Genomic DNA, 22,735 nt, shown 5'->3' with positions numbered 1-22,735 from the left:
GCCACTATATTCTTAATAATCCAGCCTAAACTCTTATTAGCCTTTTTAGCAGTCTCCGAACACAGCACACCGTTGACTTATGTTGAGTGTATGGTCGACCAACTCCTCCCTCTCCCATCTTTTTTCCGTGTGAATCACTGCTCTATTAGCCTTTGTGGGGAATTGAATAGGGAATTAATAAGGGATGAACAAACAGATCAGTAAGAAGCAGTAAAGTCTCAGCTGAGGTTACCATGGATCTACGGTGTGATAAACCAAAACCAGCCCGACCTCCATGGTATTGTGATTTTCATCAGCAATGAGCTACTTTGCCCTGCCCAGGGACTTCACTGGTAATCTCCCACTATTACCGGGGAACTCAAGAGTTCAGGGAAATGAAAAGCAATTGCTCCTCACAGAAAGGTTTCTGCCTCTGACCTGAGACTGACTCCCTAGATGCCACATGTCCAATGCCTTCATGTTGTTTCCCTGATGCTGAAGCTTCGTCCTTTTGTAAGACAGTGACCTATGCTCCTGTCTTTTCCCTTACCTGCCCTCTCTATTTTTCCCTTAAGACTTTTCTATAAAACTGGCTAGCAGCTAGCTAGCCACTAGCTCGTGTAATAAACTGAATTATGTAAAGATGCTGAGGGACACTGGCTCCAATTACTTCTCCAGGGAGTACATTTGCATTATAACTTGGGCCCTCTGGAGATATAATGCTATTTAACTATTAACTATATAATGCTAATTAACTATTACTTATAAGTGATATAACCTTGGAAAAGTTACTTAAGCTCTCAGTTTTTTCATCTGCATAGTGGATATTATAATACTTCTAATGCCCACCTTACAGGGTTTTGGAAAGGAAAGTCCTTTTTAAACCTTAAAGTTCTATGTAAATATGGCATCATTATATTAATAATGCAGGAGGAGTCAATCTAACGTTGAGAATTTTAGGCTCCATGGGAAGCTGGTGAGGGAGATTTTATATTAGGGGCTAGGAAAGAGTGAGCGAGGGACATTTTTGGTGCCTTAAGTCAGGTTATGTTTAAGACTGGCTGAATCCTGGTGTAATGAGACCCCACATCCTTTCCTGATGAGATGAGCCACTGGGAGTAATGAGGGAATTCAGCCCTCTGTCCCTACCTCTCTTCAGACTCTCTTTGACCCTGGAAGCTCCTGAAGATTCTTTTTATATGTTAGTAGAATATTTCATGTAGCTTGTGATTTCCCTGGTTCCCTTGTTCACACAGATTTCAACCGTACATGACTTCTCAGCCTGCATGATTCTTGTCCACATGCTCCCATTACACTGTCCGCAGAGGATCTACCTGTGTGGCCTTGGGCAAGTCATTTAGTGTCTTTGACCACAATTTCTTCATTTATTAATGAAGGGTTTGACTAGGTGACCTCCAAATTCTCTTCTAACTCTAAAGCTGTGGTTCTAGACTAACATGCTTCAGACCTTCCTCAAGGTCTGTGGGTACAAGCAGAGCACTTGGTTTTCTCTTGTTATCCCTCACTCTTATCACCTGTGTGCCTTACCTCCTTTTCTGATCATATTTTCATCTGGACCAGAGGTATGCCAGAGCCACAGCTCAAACTGGCCCTGGAAAGCCCATTATTATAATTTCAGTGTAAGCATTTATACCTGGGAAAGTGGCAAACACTACAAATCAGGACTTGATGTATTATTTTGTTGATTGTCTCTACTTAAGAAAGTGATGGAGAAAATGTTAATATTGCATATTAAATTTCAAAGTATGTCAAGTGTGTTTTTTTTTCTGTGAGCTGAGTGTTACACATTTACCAGCTCACCTCCTGAGTAGTATTTCTTCTGTCACTTACCTCCAGCATAAAAAGAGCAGCTAGGTGGCTCATTGGTACCAGGCCTAGAGTAAGGAAGACTCACCTTCCTGAGTTCGTCTGGCCTTAGACAGTTACTAGCTGTGTGACCCAGGGCAAGTAACTCAACCCTGTTTGCCTCAGTTTCCTCATCTGTAAAATAAGATAGAGAAGGAAATGGCAAACCAGTCCAGTATCTTTACCAAGAAAACCCCAAAAGGGGTTATGAAAAGTGGGACATGACTGAAATGAGACTCAACAACAGTAGTAACAAAATAGCACAAAAGAAACAGTTTGCTCTCTCCAAATGTTACAGTGTTCTACCAGTGGAAAGGCCCAAGGCCTAAGGCCTCTCCTAAGGGGTAGATCAGAGCTTTTTGTGTCTCAAAGTCTTTGTTCTTGACTTTGGGAACAAGGTGTGGATCTTGGTAGATGGGATGCAGGTACTCATAACTTCTGAAATGCCTTAAGATCTGCAAAGAATTCAGACCCAACTCTCTTCCCTTCCTCCACTCCCAAATTTTTCTCTCATCTTCAACCCTTCTGTTCTCCTCTGCAAGACATGAGAGTGTATTGCATTTTAACACAAGGGAGATGGTTAAAAGGTATAAATAAATTAGGCTTGTCTTGTCTGAGTACTCAGCATGAGGTAGCATAAGACAGAGATTTTTGCTCATTATTCCATAATGGTTCAAAGCGCAACACATTTCTGAAGTCTCTTCTGGTTTGCTTTGAATGTCTTCTGTTTAGATTTGCCTTTCTTGTTTGCTGTGATTGGGTATGTACTTTTGGAGATGAATGTCATAAAAATTCGAGGCCCTTTGATGTTTCTAATATAGGACATGAATGTTCAACAGACGAAACTTATTTCAGGATTAACAAAATCACTATCAAATGCAGGAACACAATTAAAAAAACTTGTGTAACAGTTGCAAAAGGCCTGGCACAATCGTTGCCCCCTCCCTTTCTCCCCAATAAAAATCAGTCATTTGGGGTAATAAGAGATTAAATACTTTTATGAGAGAATATAATTCTCTAGTATATTAAGAAAACACAAAACTAAAATAATTTGATATTAAAGATAATCTTTGGGACATATACGACAAAACCATTCTGGGTAGTGGATGAAGTCTTAAACTTACCTAAGTAATAGGGGTTTGAAACTTCTAGGCAAATTCAACTGTTACAGTTTCTGTGGGATGGAGAAGGCTGAGTAAGCAAGAGTTAGATCCCTTTCATTCAAACAATCCCTTTCATTTCTCTTGGGTAAGGGAAGAGCTTGAGTTGGAAGGAGAATGCAAAATGTAATGAAGCTCTGTTGTCCCCAGGGCCTAAATCTGTCCCATCAATTTTTAGTGTTTCCGAAAAATCCAAGAGTGGTCCTTTAATTCATCCTCTTCACCATGGTCCAGTGAAGGAGCATAGATTCGAATTAAAGGCATTAGGTTAAAAGTTAAAAGCAGCTAGGCAGTACAGTGGATAGAGTGGTGGGCTTAGAGTCAGGAAGATCTGAACTGAAATCTTGCCTCAGACATTTACTAACTGTGTGATTCTGGCAGGTCACTTAATTTCTATTTGCCTTAGTTTGTTGTTGTTGTCTGACTCTTCACAGCCCCAGTTTTGGACTTTTCTTGGCAAAGATATTGGAGTGGTTTGCCGTTTCCTTCACCAGCTCATTTTACAGATGAGGAAACTGAGACAAACAGAGTGAACTGACTTGCCCAGGGTCACACAGCTGGTAAGTGTCTAAGGCCAGACTTGAACTCATAAAGGTGAGTATTTCTGAGTCCAAGCTTGGTACTCTAGCCACTGTGCCACCTAGCAGCACCATGGATTGGCTTAGTATCCTCATCCATAAAATGAGGATGATAACAGCACCTACCTCCCAGGGTTTTTTGTTAGGATCAAATGAGACAGTAATTGTAAAGTGCTTAGAACAGTGCCTGGCACACAGTAAGGGCTATGTAAATGTTAGCTGTTATTATTACATATATAAGGCACATTGATTGTCACTATAGTCTCTTCCAGCTCTGAGTCATAGAATCTAAATATCTTTTCCTCTCTGTTTTGGGGTTGGTTTGGCAAGAGGTCATGGTTAGAGTACAGGTGAGGGGCTACATGGAGTATTTTTTCTAGCTCACTTTAAGCATTGGGCAAGGTGAAATTAATTTACTTTCTTTTCAATCACTTGCATCATGTCTGACATGTCCAATATTTAGGGGAAAGTGGGGCATAAAGGCTGAGGGTGTGGACTGGGGAAGGAGTGTTGTGTAAAGGGAATTGAATGTTGATGTAATTGAAATGATGGACAAATTGTTAATGAGTTTGGAATTTGTGACTGATAAGTTTAGTTTTCCAACCATCCCAAGCACATGAAAAATCTGCTACAATTGAAAAGAATGTGCTTTTCTTTCAGTGTTAGTCCTGGAAAGATTTTGAGACCTAGAAATTTTTAGAATGTCTAGGCAGCTCTGGCTTTAGAGCATCTTTATCTCTGGATTTATAATTAAAATGGGAATTTGGAGATAATTCTGTTTCAGTCTTAAATCTGTCCTTTCCCACTAAATCACCATTTCCCCCCTGAAAACAGGAATGGGGAGAAAAACAGTGAAGGGTAGATAGATTAGAGAATATTAGAAAATTGGCAACCTACCTGGATATCATCCTGATTTTATTTTTGTCATCAGTTGGCACCAAGTGCCTGTTTACTTCATTTTAAGATTTTTGTCTCTTTACAGATAATGGATAGTGGTGGAAGGAATCTTAGAATTCAAATAGTCCAACTGCTTCATTTTTCAGAAGAGAGCTTGAAACCAAGAGAGGTGAAAATCATATAACTAGCAAGAGGGACAGGACCCTAAGCCAAGGATTCCTTTCACTTTGGCATGCTTTGTGGACAACCTGAAAGCATCAGTATAGATATTTTTGCTTTAGTGATAAAGAAAAAGAGGTTACACCCAGCTGCTCATATTTCCTTCTGAGGATTTTACTCTTATTTCTTGAGTTGTTCCTTCTCTTCCTCTGACTTTGACTCTAATCCTTTTCCTGCTGCCTAAATTGGGGTCTACACCAAGGCTCAGCCCTTGACCCTTTGCTTTGCTCTTTCTCCATGTTTTCTCAGATATTTCATTCACTTTTAGGACATTTGATATCACCTCTATGCATATTATTTCCAAACTCCTTTATCGGTTCAATTATAGGACGCTATTTCTTTTCCCCTTACCCTGAATAATCTAGCTTATATAAAGCCTGAGTATTGCATAAAATCAGTGTTATTTTGTTTTTCAATGTGTACCTACACTTTCTGCCTTTTTAAAGGACTTCCTTTATATTTGTACTAACATGGCATATTTCCTACCCCAATCTCCTTCTTGATTTCCATATTATTAGTATATTGAATGTACCTATTTGGATATGCCACCATTACCTGAAATTCAACGAGTCTAAAGCTAAAAGCCGTGATCTCTCTTCTTGAAATGTCCCCATATTCTACAGCTCTTGCAATCAATCTCGGGGCTTCAGGCTAGGGGATTAAGAGAAGAAGTGAGGCAGTACAAAGCAAAAGACTTGGTGGTCAGAGTAAGTATGGAAGAGACATAGGAATAAGCAACAGTGATGTAACTCTTTGTGTGTACCTGTTCTACCTGATTCCTGCGAAGGCCACTGATGTTGCTCCATTATAGGTTACTTGTGACCAGATGAGTACAGAGGTCTCTGTTAGAGGCAGCTAGATTGCATAGTGGATAGAGTGTTGGGTATGGAGTCAGGAAGACTTGAGTTCAAATTTCGCCTCAGATACCTACCATGTGACCCTGGGTAAGTCATTTAACTTTTGTCTGTCTCAGTTTCCTCAACTGTAAGATGGGCATCATAATAACAACTACTTCACAAGGTTGTTTTGAGGATTAAATGAGATAATATTTTTTAAAGTGTGTGGCACAGTATCTGACACATAAGAGGCACTCAATAAATGTTTGCTTCTCTGTACTACCTTCTCCCTCCACCTCACCCCACTTCCTTTTATAGTAATCATTCAGCTGAGACAGAGAAGCACCAGCCCTTTCTGAGTTCTAATTCGCAACAGATCCCATATTTCATGCTCTTATAGTGTAAATACAAATTTTGACTAGAATTTTCACATTTACACCTGAGATCAGCCCTTTGGGGAGTCTGCTTTGAACATAACCTTGAGAATTATGTTGCTATATACCTTTGCCTGCTCAAGGAAGGGATTGAACTGTGTATATACTAGAACTCCAAAGCCCAGATTGCTCATAAGCGTGGGACACTTTCAGAGTCTAAGAGAGTGGCAGGCTTTCAGCTACTTGTAGATGTCTGTCGTTCATTATTATATGTTGTCTCTTTGTTATAAAATACTATTTATTTGATTGATTGATTGTTGTTATTGTAAGTCCTTCATTTTAGAAGAGGAACAGTGACAACATGGGGTGACATCTTGACTCTGGAGTCAATTGAATTTAAGTGGGACAGAGCAGCACAAGGTTATCAGCCTCTCTCTCTTGTAGAGTTATCTCAGTCCAGTGGCAAGACAAAAGTTAAGATGACTAGTGATGGCCTGGGATGCAATGGATGACGTTGCTGTCTTTGATATCTGACCAAGCTCTAAGCACTCCACAGTGCCTGTGTCAGCCTCCATAATGGCTGTTGGAACAAATTGTTCTCATCCACCCATTTCTCTGGGGGAAGTCTTTGTATGCTTGGGGTAGTCATTGCCCTAACTTACCAATGGTTTTGAGGCTTGTCTGTTACCCTCAACCTGGTTTGAACCTCTATTGAGACAGTTTTACTGGGGTATGTATACTACAGCTTCATGGAGTTACATGTGAGAGTTGGATGGTAGAGAACAAAGGTGGATGAGCAGCCCTGAGTATATGCTCTTCTTTGACTCCATTCACTACCTCTGTATCTTTCCAAACAAAAATATCTCTCCTTGGCCACCTCTCCCTTAGATGTGCTATTTCCCTGTATGAGAATGTAAACTCCTCAAGGGCAGGATTCTCTTATTTGCATTTATATCCACAACACAGTGCAACACTTGGCCCATAGTAAACACTTAATAAATGCTTTTTCACTCATTCATTTGTTTGTTCACTTAATAATCCAAAAGGTAGAAGGTAAACTCCTTTAGGGGAGGGATGCTTTTTTTTTTCTATCTTCATATCCCTAGAACTTAACACAGTACCTTATATGTAATAAATACCTAATAAATACTTATTGGATTGTACTCGATTCTAGAATGTTCCAGTATTTTGAATCTGGATTCTGTCATTCAGCATATTTGCTATGCCTCTAAGCTTCATCTGACAACTGGAGCATGTCTTCTGGGTCTTTATCCAAGTTACTGAAAAAATGTTGAACAGCACAGGACCAAGGATAGGTCATTTGGACTTTTCACTTTTGACCTCCCTTCAAGTAGATGTTGAACTCTCAATTACTACTCTTTGAGTCTAGGCTATAAGCCACCTGAAGGCATGATTTGTGTCTTAAACATCTTTGCATTTCAAATGCTTAGGATCTTATACACATTAAGTTATCCATAAACAGTTGATGATTACAATTATGAAGTTATATGATTTGCCCTGGATCAGTTGGTTAGTGGCAGAGTAACATTAGTCAAGTGTTCTCTTCCCACAATCAACTGCTTAATATACTGGGACCCTTTTAGTCCTGATAAATTGTTCAAAGGCAGGAGCTCTTTCATCTTTGCCTTTGTGTTCCCTGTGTCTAGTGCAGTTCCTAGTATATACTAGGTACTTAATACATGTTTGTTGTATAATTGATTTCTGTTGTGCACAGATTGATCTCTGTCTTTCATACTAAGTACTCTAAATATTAGTTAAGCCAACGATAGTGGTTCTGGTTTGACAAGAATAGATGGAGGAGCCATAGTGTCAGAACAATTAATGGATAATCCATAATGGCAAAGTGGGGTAGGGAATTTTATCACTGGAATCCAGACAGTCAGTCACCTCTGTTTCTCCCTGCTGCATTTCCTAGAGAGACGAATGCCAGCTTAAATTTTTTGTGTCTCAATATTACAGGGAAAAGTCACATTTACAATAATAAAATCCTAGTAGATGAGATGAATAGAAGGCTGGCCTTGGAATCAAGAACTTATAGATAGATCTTGTTCACATGCAGTTATTTGCATTCTGCCTTTGTTAGACTGTAACCTCCTTGAGGATAAGGGCTCTCCTTTACTTTTCTTTGTCAAGCCAGAGGTTAAAATAGTGCCTGACACAGAGTAGGTACTTGATAAGTCCTTATTGACTTGACTTGAAAACTAGGTTAAATCCTACTTCTGACCCATACTAGTTGCCCAAGGCAACTCTGTAAGACTGAAAGTTGTAGACCAATAGCTGTTTACTTGGTGGATGGATCTCCTACACTGGGAGGTTTCCCTGAAATGGTAAAATCCCAGGTTTGACCCCCATACCAAAACAATACTAATACAAAAGGTATTTGAATTTTTTCAAACTTTATCCAAACCTGTGATTTAAGTGGCATAGTGAATTCCTAACATGTAAACTTCCATGGATGCTGACTGACACTTTATCTACAAGTCATAATCTCAGAGTTTCCTATGGGCACAAAGAGTTTAAGAAACTTGCCCATGGTCATACAGCTAGTATGCATCAGAGACTGAACTTGACTCCATGTCTTCCTATACGTTATTCCTACAAAAACAACAACAATAATGCTTTATCTCTGACTTTGAGTTAGCTTGGTGGTGGGAGAATTGCCTATTATCCATCTATTATCCACATTCTGTTAATAATAAGGGGATCTTGATCGCTCTTGTCGCACCTGAGAAAAGATAAAAATCCTGTTCTAAAAATCATTTGCATTTAATCCTAAAAATGAGGCTAGAGCTATATGAGAACTCTTGTTAGTAAGCCATTCAGTTTTCAACCAGAATCCCATTTGGAAAGTGTTTCCATGATTCATTCACGTTACTACCCTCTTCTCACTCAGATTTCCAGTCAAAGTGACCTACTTACTGATCCCCCAAATCAACATTCTATTTCTTGCCCCTATAACTTTGCACAAGCCGTGTCTCACCCCAGCAGAAGGAACTCTCTCCTCACCCTTTGTTTGGGTTCCTGGCTTCTTTCAAGGCTCAGCTCAGGTGCCATCTTCCATGGGAAGCCTTTCTGCATGCTCCAGTTCAGGGGTTCTTAACTCAGGACTCACAGATGCCTGAGTGGTCTATAGATAGATTTCAGGGGATCCACGGATGGAAAGAAAAATGCATCTTTATTTCAACATAACTGGGTTATTTTGTACACCTATGGCATTTATTTTATCCATTTAAAATATTATTCTGAGAAGCAGTTCCTAGGCTTCATCAGACTTTTGTTTTGTTGTTTGTTTGTTTTGCTTGGCAATGGGGTTAAGTGACTTGCCCCTGGTGTGTGCTGTTGTTGTTGTTGTTGTTTTTCATGAGACTTTTTTTTTTTGGTGAGACAATTGGGGTTAAATGACTTGCCCAGGGTCACACAACTAGTAAGTGTTATGCACCTTGAACTCAGGTCCTCCTGACTCCAGGGCCAGTGCTCTATCCACTACACCACCTAGCTGCCCCTTTCATCAGACTTTCAAAGGATTCCACGACACAGAAAAGATTGTCTCCTGTCCTAGTTGTTGGTGCTTTCTTCCACTTCAAATTACCACAGGTATATTTACCTTCCTATTTTCATACTGTAATCCCCCATTCCATAGAATTTAGGCTCTCTGAAGGCAGTCTTTTTTGCTTTTACTTTTATATTACTTTCATATTTTACTGTATAGATAAAAGCGTCTTATCTATATGGTAGCTGTATGGTATATGTCTATATAGTACCTGCAGTAACACAGTGACTGGCACATAGTAGGTACTTAAAAATTGCTTCTCAGATATGTCTGGAAATGAAGCCTTTCTCAAGAGCCTTGAAAAATAGCTGCGGGGCCTCATGAATAGGGCTACGGGTCAGTTTTCACCTTACAAATGACACACCCACACACCTTGTTATGGGTGGAATTAGCCATGGAAAGATGCTGAGTTAAGATGACAGGGAAAGTGTTTTAAGCTGGGCTTATTTCCTCTTGATTGTTCTTGGCTGTAAAGTGCTCTGAGGGCACAAAGTCTTGGCCAAGTTGGCCTTCATTTCTGCTTTCCCCCCACCACTTGGCATGACTGAAACCCATTAGAAGCCAAGCACATTTCTCTTTCAGAGGCATCACAACTTAATCAAGTTATTGAAGAAGAAGAAAGCAAGCCCTTTCCCTTCTGGCCTAATCTACCTTCCCCATGCAGTAATCGATGTGAAATGTGAGTCTTACAGTTGGGGTAAGCCACCACATTGCCTCCTGTCTTCAGCTGACTCATGTCATCCAACTGCCCTTCCCGTGATTGTTATTTACTGTTCCTAGAGCTCTGGAAGCATACACAGCCCATACAATAACTCTGCTGGTGCCAAAACAAATAACAGTGCTCCAAACCAGAGCTGCTTATGGTTTGAAGACAAAAAAATGATACCATTCAAAAGAAAAATGCAGAGTGGAGAATTCAACTCCCCCTTTGTGTCCTGCTTCTTCAGCTGGTGTCCCTGTTGAATTGGCTTTTGTGGAGAAAGCATGCTAGCTAACTCTATGGCATACCTAAATAATTTCCAGTAAACAGTGAACAGGGTCAAGTATTTTAAGAACCTTATAAAAATGCAAACCAAACCAAACAAATAAACAAAAATACCTTTCACTAATTTCAATTTTTTTTTTTCTGGGCATATAAAGCTGAATTCAGCAATGAAGAGGAAAGTTTGTTTCTGGGTGATTAAAAACAGGACCTTTTGGACAAGGCAAAATATTAGGTGATGAATGAGGATGAGAAGGGATGGGAAAGAGATACAGATGACTCAATGTTGGTTTCCTTATTGTTTATTTATTATTATTTCATTTTCTGTATCTGCATTTTGCACAATGTCTTAAACAATCCTGAGCTTCTTCTTGAAACAAAGGCCCAGCTTTTAAAGCCTAGTATTCTCCTGGTATATCTGTGAGTCATGGAATTACCATAGTTTCTGAAAGCACTGAATTGAAGATCACCCAAAGGACAATAGAGAAGTACCTAATGGGTGTGAACAAGCAGTAGCACATGCAAATGGGAAATACCATGGAAGAAATGGTGTAAGGGATGTCACCAGAGACGTGAATGGCCAGGAAGAAAAGAGATGGGCTTGGCATATGGTGAAAGTGAGGTAGAATTGATGTATAGTTTGTGCGTCCAGATATCCACACAGTACCAAGGCATCCAGAAGGAAGCTTATCTTCTCTCTTATCCACACAGTATCAGGCGAGCTAGAAGGAAGCTTGTGTTCTCTTTTATCCACGCACTATCAAGGGAGCTAGAATGAGGTCTTTAATACATTGTGTATGTGGAGGACTGAGGGAGGAAGGAGGTTGGAGAAATTATTGAGGAAATGGATGAGTCACACAGGATGGGCAGGTATGGAAGGCCTGCAATCTATATCATTGGCGGGCAGGTCTACATGAATGAGATCACAGAACCATCTAGAATACTGATGTAACAACTTTGGAATCATTGAAAAGTTGTTCCTGGTATGAGCTGAATCCCAAAATGCTGTGAGCCTAGAGGTTCTCTAATTCAATGTCCCACAACTGCCATTTTGGAGAACTTTTACTACCAAAAATGTTAAAGCTTGTATACTTTTAAAAAATAAATCACCCCTCTTTATTCCTGAATCCTGTTCTTGTCACCCTTGTCTACTTCCTTATTACCAACTCCTGCACTCATCCCTTGAACCCTTGGAAACCATTGTATTGAAGCTTCAAAGGATGGAATAGTCTCTTAGAGGAAGTGTATTCAACCCTCTGTCTCATATTTTCCTCCTCATCTATAAAATAAAGGGTTTAGATTAGATTGATGAAGTTTGTTCTAGGCCACAAATTCTAGAAGTATACCATAATTGTGTAAGTAAGAGGTGGCATTATATGATGGAAAGAATGCTGGCCTTGAAGTTAATTGGACCTAAGCTCAAATCCCATCTTAAAGACAATAGCTGGGTGACTGTGGCCAAGTTGTTCATCTTCTCCAAGTTTCACATCTGGAAAATGGGAATAATGTTACTCTCATATAACAAAGCTGTGAGGCCAAATGAGATAATTTATATGCAGTACTTTAAATATGTCAAAGATCTATCTATACATATATATATATATGAACTGATGCTCTTATTATTAATAACATTAAGTCATTACAAGCTATTAACACCACAATTCATAGTAATGCATCAGTTGTTTACAAAAAAAAAATAAAAGGCATTGATGGATGGATAGGTTTATCTTGACTATAGTAGCATTTTATGGGATAACCTAATGGGACACCCGTGAAGGCAAATTTGCCCAAGTTTTAAGGAAAGGGATTATCTTTTATGAAAGTTGGAGATGGCTTGTATGTCTAGTGGAATGGTTCTGATTAGATGCATATATACATCTATTTAACTATATTTTCTTCTTTTTTCTTTAGGAAAGGTAAGTTAAGTAGTCAGTCATTGGCTAGGAACAGGATTGGAACATTCAGAAACCTGACAATCTTTAGGCTTCCTAATTGACTGAGTGAGAGCAGAGGTTTAACACAGAATCATAGAATCTTGGTTTGGAATTAAAAGGAATCTCAATGGTTATTTAATTTTGTCTGGATACAAATGGGAAACTTCTCTCTGACTTCTCCTGTGGAAGACCTCCACGGGAGTTGGACTTCTTTCCTTTTCTTTTTCTGGTAAAGGTCAGGAACCATGAATCTAGTTCACATCTCTTTATCTGGTACACAAGGATAATTTGAGGTACTTTGTCAGATGACTTGTTAAAATTCAAGGATGCTATTTCTATGGCATTTCCCTGATAATCCCAATTTAGGAATTCCATCCAAAAAGGAAATAAGGTTAGTCTGGCATGATTTGCTCTTGATAAAGCTTGCTCCTAGGGATTACTGTTTCCCTTTCTAAATGCTCACATTCCATCATGTTATAATATATTCTCTATTTGTGCCAGAAATTGACATCAGGCTAAGTGCTCTATAATTTGAAGAATAATCCCCTTTCCCTAGTTTTGAAAACTGAGATGACATTTGCCCATCATCATTCCTGCAATATCCCAGAGTTGTAATTAGGGTGGGACAACCAGGGCTTTGTCTGAGGGTGTCTGTATCCAGGAAGGGACACTTCCTCCCTGTGATGGTTGGAAGACTTCTGTTGCTGGGCTTCCTACCTTATGCCACATGGAATGCCTCTGCTATTTTCTGGCCCACAACTCCTGTTAGGATCTGTTGTCTTGTCACCTGACTCTCAAGCTCCTAATTCCCACTGGGATGGGCAGCTGGACTTTGTTGGGGATAAAATGCCCTATCTCTCAGCCTCGCTGCATGATCACATGATCTTCTGCCTTGCTTCTGTGTTCTTCCCTCCATAACTCTTTTTTCCACGTGGAAAAAAAATCCCAATTGTGGCTCTGGGAATCTCTCCCTTCTCCAGAGTCTCTCAAAGCTCACTGAACCTTTTTGCCCTCTCCAGTGCAGAGAAGATCCTAAATATTTATTCTACATAATGATTACTTGTCACTGACAGAAACAAATAGTACTTTCGAAGTGCAGTGGATAGCGTTCTGGGCTGGAGTCAGGAAGACTCATCTTCATGAGTTCAAATCTGGCCTCAGACATTTACTAGTTGTATGACCCTGGCAAGTCACTTAACTCTGTTTGCCTCAGTTCTTCTTCTATAAAAAGATTTGGAGAAGGAAATGGCAAACCACTCTAGTATCTTTGCCAAGAAAACCCCGAATGGGCTCACGAAAAGTAAGACATGATGGAACAGCAACAAGAAGTCATTTCAAAATTCTGCTTCCCTAAATGTGGCAGATAGCTGAACCCAGGGAGTGAGTCAGTCTCCAGTTCTGGGCAGTTTGAGAAATTCTGTGATTTGTAGTAGAGATCACTGGAGGTTTAGAACTTAGTGAAAAGCCTAGGAATCTAAGGCCAAGGTCTTCTCACTTGGCTCTGAGAAGGCACTTGAATCCCAGGAAACTGGAATAGGAGGAGTGAGGCCTAAGGCCTGTTGGTTGGATCCTTCACATAGCTCTTCTTTACAGTGGATGAGCCATGTGAGCTCTTGGGAACTCTACACTATAAATCCACCACTTTTTTGTTCGATGTCACTCTTTTCTTCTTTTCCTCCTTTCTCTTCTTTTTTTTATAGCAAAAAAAATTGCTATAATTGATTATTTTAAGGTATTTCAGGATGCCACAGAATCACAGAGGGGGCAACATGATTTTCAATTTTCATTTTGCACAAATATTAGTTGTATGAGATTTTTAGTGATTTTGGATAAATAAGAGGTTACTGGATATCCAGGACAACATGACATCCTTTGCTATAATCATATTTAAGTGCGTATACCAAATAAATGTCTTCTCTCTTTTCTTTCTTTTTTTTGCCTTAGTCCTACTAGTGACACACAGGAATTGCTTATATCCATTGACTGTCTAAGCAGCTAGATGTTGCAGTATCATCTTCTTCCATGTTGTATCCCTTAAACATGAAATAATCTACCAAATCCTCTCATTCCATGTGCAACAATTAGAGAATTGTGTACTGATCATATATTAGTCTTATAAGTTAGAACTATAGAAATGAGATTATATGCATCATCATCACAGGACACCAAACATCAAGCATTTTGAATAAGTTGTACCAATCCAGAACCATGATCCATCCATGAGTTTTATCCCACCCTTCAGTGATAACTTTGAGGTCAAATTAGCCCCATAGCACTAGGATGTCCAGTTCTTCCTGCCTAGATTCTGGGCATTTGTATATAGGCATTCAAGGCTGTGGCTTTTACTACTGACTCCTTTCTTGGATTTTGTCCAGGAAAGAGATACTAAGCCAATAGGTTAATGGTTATTTGAATGGAAAAGAGACAGAGGGGAGATATGTTGGGGGGGTAGAAATGACAAGACTCAGTAGCTGATTAGGACATGGGGGTAGAGGAGGTGAATCAGAGTGATGAATCAAGCATCACTCCTAGGTTGTGAGTGTAGGTGACAGAAAGAATAGAAGCAACCTAGACTATAACAAGGAAGCTAGTGGGAGAGGGCTGTGTTGTTTTGGATGTGTTGCATTTGCAGTGTCTATGGGATACCCAAAGAGAGATGTCAATCATGCAGTTAGAAATATGAGAAAGGATCTCAGGAGAGAAAAGGAGAAATCAGCAGAACAATCCTCCCAAGAATTCTGGAGGCTGCCATGCATAGTTGTGAGAGTCATCTTCATAGAGATGAAAGAAATCAAGAAGATAGGAAGCATAGAAAGAGAAGAGGCCTCAGAAGAGATCTCTGGGATTTATCCACACATCAGGGACAGGGCATGGATAAACCTACAAAGGTAAGTAAGAAGGATTAGTCAAAAAGAAAACCATGACCCAGAAGAATCACTAAAAAAGACCATGGATGCAAGTGTATCCAGAAGGATTGTTCAACAGGGTCAAACACTGCAGAGAGGTTAAGTGGGATGACGTCTGAGGAAAAGGTCATTGGATTTTACAAAAAAAGAGAACATTGATGACTTTGGAGAGAGCAGTTTCAGTCAAGTGGTGGGAAGGGAAGCCATATTGTAAGGGACGAGAAGTGAGTGGGAGGTAAGGAAGCAGAGGTAATGAGGATGGATAGCTTTATCTAGAAGTCTAGCTTTATCTGATTCTCACGAACAGGGAGGAAGTTGAACTTGGGTGGATATTATGGGAATGTTGGAAAAAAGGGAACAATACATCCTAGAGTTTGAAATAGAAGAGAGGAAATATGAGTACAGTCTGAAAGGTACCCTGGATTTTGAGATTCGTAAAGGATTCAGGGGAAAGACATTTATGACTTTTCAGGGTCTTGTAAGTAATTATCAGCACAGGAAAGAACTGACCCCCAGATACTCTGATGCCACAGTAAGTACTCTGCCTACTGTGGCACACTGCCTCTCCATTGAACCCACACCCACAAAATGTTCATCTTTCATTTTTTTTTTATGGTGAAGCCCCAGGAAAGGTGCAATACTGATATGGCTTGTAATGCTAGAAGGAATTTTGCTATAAGGTTTTCTGTACACTAAAATAGAAAGAAATTATGAATTTTAGAGCAGGAAGAAACCTGAGTGATACTGTCAGAGACTGAGTCATAATATGTTAGGGTCACAGACCTAGAATTGGAAGGGAGATCAGGAGCTATTTAGTTCATCTCCAGTTTACAGATGGGGAAATTGAGGTCCATAGAAGTTAAATGACCTCCCCAAGGTCAGCATAGATAAAATGCTGGCCCTAAGTTAGAGATACTTGGGTGAGAATCCTGCCTCAGATACATTAACTGTATTGCTCTAGTCACTTGTCTGTCAGACTCAGTTTCCTCATTTATAAAATGGAGGAAGGGTGGATTTGATAACATACAAGAACTCTAACAGCTCTAACTCTATGATCCTTAAACTATTCTAGCTCCTTTATTTAGCTTTCCTCTCTCTCTGTCTCTGTCTCCTGTCTCTGTCTGTCTGTCTGTCTGTCTGTCTCTCTCTCCCTCTCTCTCGGTCTCTCTGTCTGTCTCCTCCCACCCCCACCACCCCGTCCCCTTCACTCTCTCCCCTGCAGTTGATAGAGTTCTGGGTTGAGTCAAGAAGAGCTAAGGTCTAATCCTACTTCAGACACTCACTGACTGTGGTCCTGGAGTGGTCATTTAAACTCTCAGTTTCTTTATATGCAAAATTTTGTTCATAATAGCACCTACCTTGCAGATTCTTAAGAAACTCAAATAAGATGATATATGCAAAGAGCTTTATAGACCTTGAAATACAATATAAATGCTAATCTCTATATTCTTTAGGTAAAGAAACTGAGAAGTCAGAGAGGGGAAGTGACTTGGCCGAGATGACACACTACACTGCCTCCGTTTTCATAGTAAGGATTTGAATAAATGTTTTGTTCATTTGTCTGATTTCTTGGTTTCTAGACCTTTGTAAGAGTCACTGGGATCACTGCACAGAATGACAAAAATAGCCATTTCCGGTTGTTTTCCTGAAATATTCCCCACATCCTCACTTCTCAGACAAACTCTGTTATTTGTTATCTTTTATTTCATTAATTAACTGTCAATTCCCTTTCTGCCATTTCATTACACCACTGGCCCAGATTACTAGAAAAATCAATTAAACAGAACTGTCTATCGTAGAAGCATTTCCAAAGGGACTGTTGAACATTCTTGATTCTTTATCAGCTGTCTAGATAGTTCTGAAGATTAAATAGCAGGTTTTCATAGAATAGTGCAATGAGTTGGAAATCCTTGTTTTAGTTTATTCCCAGAAGCCAAATGAAATATATTTTATTAATAATTACAGAGGTTCTGTGTGTATTGATGAACATTTCCTTACAGACACACATTTCACATCTTAGTACTCTAATAAGTATTTATTAAGTACTCAGTATGGGTCAGGCACTGTGCTAAGCTCTGGGGATACAAAAAGACAGTCCCTGATCTCAAGGAGCTCATAACCTAATGGGGAAGATGGCAAGCTAGATAACTATGATAGATAACTATGACAAGCCAGGTAACTATGTACAAACAAGCTGTATACAGGATAAATAGGAAATAATTAGAAGAGGAAGGATTTTATTTGAGATGAAGGATGTTAGAGTGGAGAACCCTAGGTGTTTCATATGGGAGAGAGGTGCTCCAAAGGTGGACTTCCCTGAGCTGGATACAGGTCAAGATAGTTAAAACCTGTACTGTTTTAACATCCTCATTCACTAGACCTAAAGACTAGTGAAATGAAGGCTCTGTGAGACAGACACGGAGTTAAGATACTGAGGCATATCAAAGACATGGCTCTCTCTAATGCCTTCCAGAAACCAAGTTAGTCTTCTCCAAGTTTGTGCTTATTAAATAAAAGACTTCATGATGCCAAAATTTAGGAAATCTGTGGACAAAGTCAGAAGATGCTAGGTGGTTTGATGGCCAGAATACTGTAGTGTAGGTCAAAAAGACCTGGATTCAAATCCAGACTCAGATACTTACTAACCCTGAGTCTTGACAAATCACTTAACTTCTGTTTGTCTCACTTTCCTTATTTATAAAATGGGGATAATAATATATCTCCCTCACAGGGTTGTTGTGAGGATACAAATGAGATATAGCTAGGTCCTGATTAGTGCAAATAATAAACCTCCTGAATGGTTGTGGTTAAATGGTTGAATTTACACTCTTCAAAGTTATAATTATGTAAAATATGGTAATTGGTCTAGCCTAGTGGAAATATACAATGGAAATTTGAATAATATGATCACTATAGATAATTCATTATTCATACCAATCAAGGCCTAGCTGTAATATATGGAAATCACTTTGTAAACCTTAAAGTGTTATATAAATGTTAGTTGTTGTTATTATTATTATTATTACCCCTCAATTCTTTTCCAATGCACATTTTTGGCAATCATTTTCTTCCCTGTTTAGATATTTCTGGGAGAATTGCCTTAACCCGAATATCGAGAGATGGATTAAGATAATGGCTGTTTCCCTGTCCTGCCGTTTTTGGTCTTTGACCATCACAGAGGTGGTCACATCATTTATTATTCATGTTGCCAGTTTTGAAATGGAAAAACAGTAATTATTTAAAGGAACCCCCAAATAGTATTCTGCTGCCTGTTGTATCTCAAATAAAGAACTCTGACATGATAATTTAAAGCATATTTTATAGTGTAATAGTGTCTCTGAATATTAAATCTGAATGCATCTTCCTAGAGTTTTATGATGAAAGAGTTGGCTTCTTCCCTTCTCCCCCCCTCCCCCCTTGTAGTTGATTGCAGTGAATTCTGGGCTTGTAATCATGAGGCTCCTGAGTTTTTGTTCTTTTCCTGACACAACTGCTGTGGACATGAGTGACTCACCTGTCTTTTTGTATCTCACTTTTTTTTATCTGTTATAACACTTGCAGTTCTTATATCACAGGATTGTTGTGAGGATCCAGTGAAATAACATATGTAAATCACTTTGTAAACAATGAAGTGTTTTATAAACATCAGGTTTGTTTGTTTTTTCCTCTAGACCTGTGATTTCATTAATGTGTGTATATGTGTGTGTGTGTGGGGGGGACTCCTGGTGTGAGAACTCTCTCCACATATGCCATTAAGTCATACATTCATGGTTACACAGCTGGTATGTTTGAGAGAAAGGACTTGAATTTTTATTCCCCCTGTCCAACTATCTATACAACCATACCACATCTCTAATACTGGTTATCATTATTTTCTAATAAATATTTCAGTAAGAAGCAGATTGGTGGAGTACATAAAGACCTGGTTTGGGAGGCCAGAAGACTTAGGTACCAGTTCTAACTCTGCAAGCTATTCACCTCCCAGTCCCCTAGGCAACTCCATAAGACTATAAAAGTCCCAGAACAGCTGCTGATCTGTATTTGTTGAAGGAGTTCCCTAGACCAGTGAAATCACATGTTGGGAACAAACAGATAGGAACATTTTATAGACTGAGCCTTCTTATTTATTTATTTTTTTGTTGTTGAGTTTTGCCAATAGAACTGTATAATATTGTTTCTCAGTTTGGTAGTCTGATCATGAAAGTCATTGTAAAAATGGCACCTTCTCCCTCAGCATTTGTGGTGTGTTGTGTTTTTGAGTCATAATTGTTGACTGACAAAAACAAGTTTTCAGGCTTGTAATATCTGGCAAGGTAGCATAGCAACAGAAAGTATAAATCTTGACACCTTCTTCCATGCCCATGATCAACAGAAAGGCCAGATATTCTCAGATTATGAAATTCCTTTTTACTTGTTATGGTGAACTCAGTAGAAAAGCATTTTCTGATCTAATCTGATTCTCAGATCCGAGGCTATATCCAGAACACTGCCATGTGAAGAAATTACATTGAGTTGTACAACTATTCATTGAATATCTAGTAGGTCCTTAGGACTGTGTGGAAAATGAAAGACTTTGACATGCTCTTTGACTTATAGGATCAAAAACTAGAAGGACCTTTAGAGATCATTAAGGTCAACTCACTCATTTTACAAACAAGGGAACTGAGGGACAGAGAAAAGTAAATTCCCTATGGCCATATAGCAAATGACAGAGTCAGGATTCAAACTCAGTACCACTAACTCCAAATTTCACTGCCCATTCTTTGTCCTCAAGACAATAATTTTGTTGGAAAGTAAAGACCTTCTTTGGTAAGCCTTACCTAATTAAGTAAGTAATTGGTAAATGGAGAGGCCAATGAGTTAATTACTAAAAAACTAACTTCGCCACTATGAATATGCATAGAATTCAAAAGGATTTCCTCCTTGACTGTCAAGGTTGGGATTCTCTTTACCAAGCAGGCTTGACCAGGGCATTGGGCAGTACTGCTATTCTCGATTTTACAAGAATGCTGTTGTTGTTGTTTGTCCTTCCTTTTCAAAGAGGACCATGACATCAGGAAGGTGATGCCATGACTTGCAAGTGAATTGGATTTAAGTGAGGGAGGGCTGTGCAAAGTCACCAGCCTCACTTTCTTCTCCACGGCCATCTGGGTCCAGTGGTGAGATATAGATCAGGACAACTGGAGATTGCCCTGGATACTTTGGCCTTTTTAAGGTAAGGTGTTTAGTAGGTCTCAGTCTGACTTAGGCAACACTCATTCAATGATTGAGGCTAGGTAAGAAATGAGGCAGAGAATGGCTTCTTTATCTAGTCAAAAAAAAAATCAGTCTGGGAAGGGAAGACCTTCAGGGTTTCTGGCCAAAACAGAAACAATTGCTATTTACATTCACTCTGAGCCAATCAGGGCCCAAACAATGACCAAATTGGGCTTGGCCTGGGACCTATTGTTGGCCAATCAATGAAAGCCAGAGTGATTTGGGCAGACTATACTGGTTAGCCCACAGGCCAAATGTCTGTTTTCTCCCTGGGGAGCCTACAGAAAAGCTAGGGCTCAAATGAAGTCTTCATCAGGAAATTCAGTAATGTTTCTTTCATATTTGCTTACTTTATCCCACCAATTTGATTTTTGTTTCTTTCTGTTTGGCGGTAGGGATACAAAAGGGAAGAAATACTAGTAGCTGGTTGGGTAAACCAGATATTGGAGGGGGAAATGAAAAACTCAGTGGTGGTGAGGAGCTAGGATTTCTAGTCATGGACCCCTACTCAGACACAGTGGCTGGTGTATTGTTTGATGCCAAGTACATACTGGACATTGCTGGCTGCCTGGGGAGCTGGGAAACCCACGGAAGCCAAGTGTGGCAGGAAGTCTGAAGGGCAGTCTTCCTTATTCTTCTTTCTCCCTATTAGAACAGTCTGAAAAGAAAACAGAAATAGCATCTACTCAAACTGGGGTCTTTTCTCCTTTCCACTAAAACTCCATGTTAAGGGAAAGTAGTTGTGGGAAAAGAGGAAGGAGTGCAAGAGGCCAGAGGAGCCCAGTATAATGGAAAGAGCATTACCCTTAAGTGTCAAGGAACTGGGTTCAAGCCCCAACTCTGACACTTCCCAGCTGTGTGACCCTGGGCAAGCCCTTTCACCTTAGTTTCCTCCGCTATGAAAGGGGGATAGTGACATCTTTGCTCTTTTTTTCCCCCTCCCTTCTCTGTCTCTGTCTCTCTGTCTCTCTGTCTGTCTGTCTGTCTGTCTGTCTCTCTCTCTCTCTCTCTTCTATTGTAAACAGCATTATTAATGTATTAAAAGACAATAGAAATGGGAGATATTATTATTGTTAAAATTGATTATCTGAAATAAAAACTGAGGACAAAATTATGAAGCCATCTATGATTTAATTTGCAAAGCTAGCATTTGCAAATTAAACCAGGTCGCCTGACTCCTCAGAGGTTGGAGACCCAGAGTGATTTATAGAGATTTTTTTTTTAGGCAATTGGAATTAAGTGACTTGCCCAGGGTCATGCAGCTAGTAAGTGTCAAGTGTTTGGTCTGAGGCCAGATTTGAACTCAGGTCCTCCTGACTCCAGGGCCGGTACTCTATTTACTGTGCCATCAAGCTGCCCACTATAGAGATGGTTTTTAAAATAAAAAAGAGGAATCTGGAAAAATTATAGAAACTTGTTTTGAACATAATTCAATTGAACAAGGTAGGTCACCTGACTAGTTAGGTTCTCTGAGACTTTCTTAATCCTATGCCAGACATCCCTTCCTCCAGGTGGTACCTTTTGTAACCAGAAAGTGTACTAAGAAAGAGAAACTTATGGTCAGTGGTTAGCAGTCACACCCTCATCTTTCTTAGCAGAGCCCTTTACTCAACCTAGACTCTGAATAAAGAAAAAGAAAAGGGGGCTTAACTTAACCTCTGACTAGCCTTTCTCCAGATGCCAGAATGGGGAACTTGACCTCTGGTCAATCCCGCTTTCTACTTAGCATTTGGTCTGACCCTTTTTGAGAAAGGGGGACTTAGCTTTTTGAGAAACCTTATAATCTTATGGTTATTTTATTCTTCTAAATTATCTGCTACTAAATGATAAACTCTTCTTAATCTATCTGTTCATTAAATATATAGGTAACCTATATTGAAGAGACTATGTTAGTTTGGCTTAGCTGTTAGGGCCAGCTTTTCCTAAAGAAGGAAATCTAATACTATAATCAAACTAAAAATAAATTGAAGTAATCAATAAAAGATGATTTCATTATTATTATTTTTATTATTATTACTCTGTCTAGTCATTATTGAATGGGTTTTGGGGCTAATTGACCTCTCCTTTCAAAATGCCTCAAAATGTAATTATTACTTTTTTTTTCCTTCTGCAAGCCTAAAAGAGTTAGCAGAGCTGCTAAAATGTCATTTGATGTTCATTTTGCATTTACAACAGTA

This window comes from Phascolarctos cinereus, unplaced genomic scaffold, assembly GCF_003287225.1.
Source record: "Phascolarctos cinereus isolate Bilbo 61053 unplaced genomic scaffold, phaCin_HiC Scaffold_2;HRSCAF=192, whole genome shotgun sequence".
Taxonomy (NCBI): Eukaryota; Metazoa; Chordata; class Mammalia; order Diprotodontia; family Phascolarctidae; genus Phascolarctos; species Phascolarctos cinereus.
This window is presented reverse-complemented; position numbering follows the sequence as displayed.